Source organism: Rousettus aegyptiacus, unplaced genomic scaffold (genome assembly GCF_014176215.1).
Source record: "Rousettus aegyptiacus isolate mRouAeg1 unplaced genomic scaffold, mRouAeg1.p scaffold_m13_p_3, whole genome shotgun sequence".
NCBI lineage: Eukaryota > Metazoa > Chordata > Mammalia > Chiroptera > Pteropodidae > Rousettus > Rousettus aegyptiacus.
The window spans coordinates 90759405-90768713 of record NW_023416306.1 but is presented as its reverse complement, the minus strand read 5'-3'; the positions used below and the strand labels follow the sequence as shown (position 1 = coordinate 90768713).

At 31.3% G+C, this 9309-nt stretch overlaps 1 pseudogene; it reads right to left on the bottom strand.

Moving 5' to 3' along the window:
- Window positions 1–8171: 8171 nt before the first annotated feature.
- Window positions 8172–8939, bottom strand: LOC107515626 (annotated as a pseudogene).
- Between the last annotated feature and the right edge of the window lie 370 nt (window positions 8940–9309).

The window sequence follows — 9309 nt, the reverse complement described above, 5'->3', positions numbered from 1 at the left end:
AAAAAAAAAAAAAAAGCAATTTAGGTGGTACTGTGGGAGTAAAAACCAGAATAGATTGGGTGAAAATGTGAATGGAAAAAGAAATATAGATTACACATCTAGACAATTCCTATTCCCATAAAATGTTCGCCTATGAAGGACAGATGAGTGGAATGGTCATAAGGTCAGGTCGACAGTTGGAGATTTCAAGAACTTATGTAGATGGTGAGAGGTTGAAGATATAGGAGGGGATTTAACAACTCATGTGAGTTCTCAGAGACATCAGTCGTGGTGAGGATCCACTGCACACATGGAGTGATTGGTTCTTGACAAGAAAAAGGTGTTTCATCATTGTAAAGAGGTAAAAAGGAGAACATGGCTACAGGTACAGATGAGTTTAGAGATTTGATATCAGGAAGATAAGAAAGCTTTTAGCTGATGGCATTTACTTTTTATGTGAACCAGAAAATAAGATTATATGCTGAGAATCAGATGGGGGAAGCAAACTTTAGGATTAAGGGTAGAGAACATATGAAGTTGTTTTAGGAGCTAAAACTAAGGACAAAATAAAACTTCTGGGCAGTTCCTAGATCCAGTTTATATCATTGTTTATAATTGTGTATGTGTTTTACAGTGATAGTGACCATATTTGTATCAATTTCAACCCAAATAATGGCATATGTAGTCTATTAATAGTACACATTTTAAATTCCAGAATATTTGACAGTTAAATGTATATTTTCTGGCTTTTTTTTTTTTTACACAAGATATTTGTAAAAATTATTCAGTGGTTTTTTTCTCCCTTTTATTTTTGAACATATGGCAATTTTAAATCCAGAGAGTAAAAATATTTTTAGATGAAATAATAAGATAATAAAAGCACTTCTGTTCTCTCCTTAAGTCTCATGTCTCATACATAATTTATGAATGGCTAGATATTGGTAGTTTCACTGTCTTCTAATTGGAAGGAGCATTTCATTCTGAGAAACCAAAAGGTACCAGAGAGAGAAGAAGAGAAGGAAAGAGAAGGAAATAAGATACTATTTACAGGGCTTTTGTGCCTAGTTCAGAGCTTTCACTTAACAAACATTGGCTGAATAGAAAAATAAATAAATAAATGAGTGAATTGAGTGAGATAATGACCAGAAGACCAGACTAGAGATTTCATTTTAAAATTTCTTTTCTAGGACTTATAATATTCATTTGGTAGACTGCCCACTGGACCTTACTTTTCAGAAATCTTAGCTCGATGTTATATGCAGGAAAGAAATTTATTCTCAATATCTCATGTAATAATTATCTCCTCTTAAAGTAGTGATTCTTTATGGGTTTTGGGGAGAAGAGAATCAAGTCAGTTCAATTTTATAGTAGATCTCTTTATTTTCTCGTGGGAAATGGCATTTTATTTGTAAAACTTAATCATATTTTAAAAATCTGATTATATCATTCATTTCCTCTTTGTATTCCCATACTGTCCATTTCCCCAGGAATCTATAACTTCTTCTTTAAGAAATAATAAAATTACATGAGAGTCCACTCTCAGGTCTGTGGCTAGTTATATGAATGAATTTAAAACTTTCATATCTATTTATAAATATTTATCAACATCTGGTTTATGTTTTCCCCCAAAACTTACATACATGAGAAATATTAATTCATCTATTATACTCTGAATCTACATAACAAAATTGATAATACTTTGCTGCGATAAGAGGTTATATGCTTCCTTACTCTGGACTCTGGCATGACCACACTTCATATCTTAAGTCAAAATGAAGAGTGTAACGAATACTGAGAAAGACGGGGTTAAAATAGCTACGCTGTGACTGTGGAGTTTTCTATTTCTACTTTTACTGACATAGAGTTATATTTTATGCTTTATCTCTTCATAGGTTCAGAGTTAGTGCAATTATTGGAACATTTGTATTTCAACACAACATTTAATGTTGCTACATTTCCTACTTGTGCTATGTTCTTTTATTTTTACTTACCCTCCTATGGGTTGAAGTGGGTTTTTTTTTTTCTGTTTATTTTTTTATTCAATTCTTACATTTCCTTTCTGCTGACTTTTTATTAATATTTTCTATCATTCTTTTAATTTTTACAATAGAGATTATATTATGTACCCCCAAATTAAAGTCCAATATAAATTATTTTTACATTTTTATAATTATATTTTTAATCTCCCCAAGTCATAAGTATGTATATTTGCTTATATATTTATCTTTTAATTTTTTTTCATTATCATTTTATCATTTTTCTTAGGCCTGCAAAATGCCAATAAGTATGCCCTTTTTGTATGGACCTGCTTGTTTCAAATTCTTTCAGTTTTATTTTAATGAAAACATGTTTATTTTACATATAGGTTATATTGACTGTGTATACATTTATGGGCTATCACATTTTCAACATGAATTATCCATTCCATTGTTTTCTGTGTTCCATTATCCAGTCAAATAATATAATTTTATCATTATCGGTTTTTTAAAAAGTGAGCTGCCTTATTTTTCTGGCTGTTTCTAAGATTAATTTTTTTTTTTGTCTTTGTGGCTTTAAATTGCTGTTTCCCAATTTTCTCTTACCTCATCTTTATATCCAAGTAGAACTATGTTAGAATTTTTCACTCTGTTCTCATTATCTTTTACCTCTCTTTTGTGTTTTCCACTATTTTTGTCTCTCTATTCTTTGGATATTTTCTTTGAGCTTTTCTTTCTCTAACTGGAGATTATATGACGTGAATGCAGAAAACCTAAAAGAATCTAAATAACAGAATTTAAACTAGTTTTTATTTTTATCTACTAGTAGAAAACTAATATAAAATAAAAGTGTCAGTTACGATAGAATCAAAAATCACCAAACACCTAGGAACAAATCTAAAAAAAGATATGCAAGATCTCTTTGCACAAACTAGAAAAAAAAATTGCTGAGAAGATCTAAATTTAATGAATTGATACACTTTCTGATATGCTATACTCTTCTGTTCCTGACATAAGTCTGGGCTACAAATATGTGAAAATTTTTATAGCTACTTGTTTATGATGTTTATACTTAATCTATGTTATACTTCATTGAAGAGTTCATTAGGAAAAGTAATCAGGACATTTACTATGAAAGATCTACGAACAGACAATTTCCAGAGAAAAAAAGAATTAAAATTACTGTAGATAGCGTTATAAATAGAGTTATAATTATAGACATAGATGTGTATTCTTTCCACACACAAAATGACAAGGATAGCTTTAAAGGAATCAGTCATCAGATCTTCAACTTGGATGAATTTCCTTTCCTAAAATTAATCCACCAAACATGTTTCTTCAGTCAAGAAATTGTGAGGTTTTCCTTTTCCTCTCCCACTTAAAAAAAAAAATAAGAAAACATTTTCACCCATTTTGAATTTTAACATTTCTTAAGGTGTTAACACTTCCAAAACATAAAAAAAAAAAAATTTGAAATACCAATGCCCATAATGCCTACTTTGATAAAGGCAGCACACACCAATTCACACTTCATAGTTTTCCCTGTCTCAGATATATTTCTGCTATAGAAAAGTATTACATTAAAATATATCGAGTTGTACACTTGAAACCTATATGATTTTGTTAACTACTGTCATCTCAATAAATTAATTTTTTTTTTTAAAAAAAAACAAGAGAACAGGATCTTTGACCCATAGCGTTATGTTCTGTATTCAGATATTTTGTTAAGTAGGGCAGCAAGCATGATGGCAATTTTAATTTAATGATCTTGTTTTTCCACACCCCTTTCATTGTCAAATAATACATTGTTCTTATGGAAGTGTCCTTGGATAGCAAAAAGATCATTAGAAAGATGTAGTGAAGAATGTGACATGAACTGTAATCAGATAAACTCGTAGCAAAACATACACTTACCCTAACATCACCTAATTATAGCTTCATCAATAAAATATTATTCTAGATCAACATTTCTCAGCTTTTTTATTATTGAAAATATGGGCCATTTAATTTTGTTGTTGTTGTGGGGAACTGTCCTGGGCATCATAGAATATTTAGTAACATCGATGACTTCTATTCACTATGTGTCAGTAGCATTTCTTCCTTACCATTTCCCCCCCTATTTTTAGTTGTGACAACTAAAAAGTCCTCAGTCATCACCAAATATCTCCAGGTTTGCAAAATGTTACCCTGCTGAGAACCACTGCTCTACGTGAACGATAACTGAGTAGAAGTATTTGGGTTTTGTAAGTGTTAGTAAAGGTTTTTTTAGACCTTTCAAGAATTGGAAAAGTGAATAACTCTAATGTCTGGGTACCAAATCTTCTCGTAAGAGATTTGGTTTCAAATTTGTTGATTTAGCATAATGGAAAGGGAGACCTAAACAATTTATCAGTCTATTATTGACAGTAATTATTGTAGGCAATTATTAATTTTTGGCCTATAATTACAAAGTAATTCAAAAAATGAGATTAAATAATTTTTCCAGTTTCACTTATGCACATGTATGTGCAGGTTTTCCCAACACATCTATAAATATGAAAAATTGGATTAGAATTGATTAAATAAGAAAAATTGAATAAATTAGTATAATTTATTATTTTAGCAATAAGTAAGTTAATTTATTCAAATGAATCATGTGGAAAACATTAGCTATATAAACTTTATGATATATTGGTAATAAAATTATATCTTTAATTTGTAGTATATATTATTATTAGAAGTATGATATAAGTTATTATAAGCTACTTTTCTATAATAATTACAAAAATAACTAATTTTGGAATAATTGATTTAGTACTTGACATTTTGACCACAGAAAATAATAAAAATACATTAAAATTTACATAATTTTTTTAGAGTTGTATGATAGTGGAATCAGTAAGAGTTTCAAGAATAAACATACACTGCTTTAAGATAAAATTCTGTAGGAGAAAATGAAACTAGTAGTTCAAGAGAAAAGAAAGAAAGAAAAGAAAAGAAAATGGTTCTGGCTGTTGCAAAAGAATTAGTTCATGAAAAAAATTAGTTGGGTATTAAAGGACAACTAACCCTTCTAAAAAATATTAAATAATGCAACTAATTTTATATTCTAGATACATTGTCAGGAACAATTGTAAGAGGTTCTGATAAAGAATTATGAAGAACAGAATGTCAGAGGAAGCCTGATAAAGAATTATGAAAAACAGGATATTAGAATAAGCTTACTGTAACTACAAATGCAAATTGAATATCCGCTGCCTACTTATTAAAAGTGGGAGATATATGTATGTATATACAAAACAACTGTAGCTTTGACTCCATCTAAATAGAACAGAAAATCTACTAAACTCTTTAGTTATTTGCTGACCCTCCATAAATCAGTATATCTGTGGTGCTCAAAAAGGGAAATAAAAAACAAAACAAAATCTCAGATAATCCTATATTTTTAAATTAGCATAGTTCTCTAGATCTTGATTTATTTTTTTCTACAAAAATATTAGATACAAAAATAATTAGATACTATTGGATATCTTTAAAATGAATATGACACTTTATCCATTTCTGTAGTATGCCAAAAGTAAAGCCTTTGCAACTATTTTAAACTATAATAAAAATATGCTATTAATGTAAAAATGTGTCAAGTAGAGTGTATTTAAACACTATTTAAGGGGTTATGAAAGCAAAAATGGTTTGAAAATCCCTTATCGTAGTCCAAAAGTCATATAAAATGCTACATAAAAATTAAAAATGTTCTCAGAAAAACTTTTAAAATAGCAATAATAAAAGAAGTTGAAATGTTTAAAGAAAATTATACGTAGATTTTATAATTGAACCAATCACTTTAAATATTAAAAAAAATTATTGCTATAACTTTGATTATATTAATATTGTATTGATACAACTGACTGATAGGATTTCGGATTTTATTTTATTTTGAATTTTGGACTTTAAATAGCTGAAAGCTTGTTGCAGAAAAAATTCTCATACACTGAAGTTAGAATAGATAATATTGAAGAAAACAAGATTTAGAGACACTAGAGAAAGTTAAAATACTTTACTACCTTCTACCTGTTTCATATTAAACACATTTCTTGCCCGTTTAAACTTCAGTTTATTACATTTATAATAAAAATAAAAATAATTTTTTGTTCAAAGAATTTTAATAGTAATGTTAGTTTTTGGTCTTTTATACTGACCTTAGTTTTCTTAAAATAGTGTATTACTAAAAATCTGTTATTTTTGTGATATAACATATATTAACATTTCTTCCTGACATCATTGTTCTTTATTTAAAAGTATTTGAAATTAAATAAAATCTCAGAGGCTCAAATACATCCAATAAATTGAAGTAGCAGTGACACATGCATCCACAGGTGAGTGTAGCTGTTTAAAGCCCTATCTTGTTTTCCTAGGCAAAACAAATGTGTGCCTCCTTCACATTGGAAGCAATTAAAGATAATCATATTGTTCTTTTTTGCAAAAATTAGCATTTTTCAATATTGTACCAAAAAGATGATGCGATGATAAAGTGTGGCTAGAGAGGAGTTTCCTCATAAAATTTATGAACAAAATTTGCATCACCTCTTCTGGTAGTCCCTATCTATTATAAAAAAAAGATTTCCTTCACAAGCCTGCCTCTATACTACGTCTTCTCTTTTCCTCTTGCCATTAAACTCAGAGCTTCTAAAAACTAAGGATTACTCATTCTGGTCTCAGCAAGAAAGAAACAAACAGAACACTCTTATTTGAAAGCCTTGTTGCAAATAGTTAATAAACAGAGATTATTGATTTATGAGAAACACTCTTACTGAGGAAGAATTATCAGAATACCTTTGTCAAGTGGGAGTAACTATTTGATATAACTAGCCCATTTTGGAAACCAAAAATTGATTAATATATTTCCCACACCTTCCCTTTGGCCAATTTGTTTTTCTTGTCCTTTTTTGATCTCTGGTTGTTTTTATTATTATTTTTCTTCCATCGAGAAGTTAAACATTCAGTCTCTTGACTTCCTTTATTTACACATGTGTTCAGGGGCCAGATGTCATAGTTTATTCAGAGTATTCAGATTGTTAAGAATCTATGTATGAAACTGTGCTACAAGGCACATTTGTTTGTCCATGTTCTATACTAGTTAAGAAAAATTGTGAGGAAAACTCAAAGTATTTAGAATTCTATACACAGTTTTATGTCATCCATAGAAATTGATGGTGCTCCATTGGGAGTTTCACCATTTCTCTCTAGGCTATTCTGAAGCTTCATGGGTTTTGGTACATTGTATCAGGATATTTTGACAATGGAGAGAGGGCATGATGAAGTATTAAACACCCATGGCTGCATAAATTAATAGAAAGTATCAAAGAGAACAAAATCATGAATTTTCTTCATTTCCATCATTGGATTCATTTCATTAACTGGTTTTCGCAGGCATCAAGGACATTTGCAGGAGGTTTCTGGAAAATCAGATATCAGGTAAATAAAGGGTATATGGATATCAGGGATCCAGGCATCATCATTCTCTGTGGAAGTTGGTGGTGCATTAGTCATCATAGTTACAATGAGATCTGAATTCTGGAAGTTTGAAATAATTGATATACCTGGCTGGCTAGGGAAGGGAGGAGTATTGGCCCTTCTGTCTTCTCTTGTGTCTGTGCAGAAGATTTAGTACTATCTTCAGAAGAACTTGCCAAAAGCTGTGTTCTCCAACCACTGTGGTTTTCACTGTTTTTTTTTTTCTTTATTTTTATGTTTTTCATGGCCATGACCATGATGATGTTCATGTTTACGTCCATGTGCTAAGCCATGTTTCCTTTGAGGTTCATGGCCAAGACCATGCATCCTTTGGTGTTTAAGACCATAGTCAAGTTCCTGTTGATATCCATTTCCATGGCCATGTTGCTGTTGATGGCCATGGCCAAGGTCATGTTGCTTTTGGAGGCTATGTTGCTTTCAAAGTTCATGGCAAAGGCCATGTCCCCTGTGGTGTCCATGGCTTTGGCCATGCTCATGTTTATGACCATGACCAAGGCCATGTTTTATTTGCTTTTCATGGCCCAGACATGTGCATGAGTAGGTCCTTGTTCTTTTTCTGAATTCTGCTCTTCATCTTGTACAAATACCGTGAGACTATGGAGTGGGCTTACAGTTGTTTTTTTTTATTATTTTATTTTCTTTATGTGTACTGATCAGAAAGTAAAAAACATGGAGGCTTTTCAGCATTGAGGTCTTTCCTAGTGATCAACAGTTGATAGTAGGGTAAATATTTTTCTCCCAAGGTACCACATAAACATCAACATTTCAGCCTAGAATTTGTCCAAGTTTATTGGTCTCACATCTTTTGGTCAGCTTTTCATTACTTTTCATGGTTTCCCTGGCCAAGAACTCACTAGAAAACTTTGTTCTAGTTACCATCTGTACTGTTGCACTCTTTACCGTGTCAGTCTTGAAATAGAAAGTTCCATTATTTTCTGCATTAAATTTTGCAATGGAATGAGTAAGGGGGGCATCCAGTTCTGGACTGTCAACAGGTAGATCTGTGAGGCAGCCAGGGAAAATTCTGGTAGGTGTTGGTTCAAAATCCTCACCTGGATAAAGGACACATTTCTGTGAGAAGGAAGAAATTATTAGCTGAAGATCCATGTATGTATTATCTGTACATTTGCTGATATCACTATTGAGAAGGGACTTGCAGTCTGGAATTAAGAACAGAAAATCCTCTTTGGAACAATTATTTTGCACAATCGAATATGCAATTTTATAGTTCCAGCTACCCACCACCTGTTTTGGGGCCTTTTTTACTTCTCTAATTGCAAAGAGGTAGGAATGATCGGTGTTGTTAAAAAGTTGAATGGGTTCCAAGTCAGGGCTGGCAGTTGATCTGGGGTACATGCCACCAAAGCAGTCTTACTAGGATGTCACCACAGGGCCCTCAGCTAGAGTAATCTGGCAGGATTGGGTAGCCATAGAGAATTTCATATTCCCTCTCTTCCCTGCTGCTTTATGCATGTTCTTAGGAGGTCTACATTTTCTTACATCGAACTCTTTTCAATCATCATTCTTACCAAAATCCTATAGAGAAAACATCATGCAACATACTTGAAAGCTACCAGAGTCATAAGAATGCTATCTGGGCAATGTTATTAAAGATGGGGAGACTAATATTTTCTCTGACAACTTGCCAATTACAGTGTTAGAGAAGATGAACAAAATCTAACATAGACCTATTATATATTTTTTAAATAATTGTGGGAATAATTCAAGAACTAACTCAGAAAAAAAATACAAATAAAAGGATCAGCCTCTTGAAACCATCTATCAAACTGGTGTTAAATTTAGAGCAATAGCATAAAAAATCAAGAGAAGAAATGATTTTAAT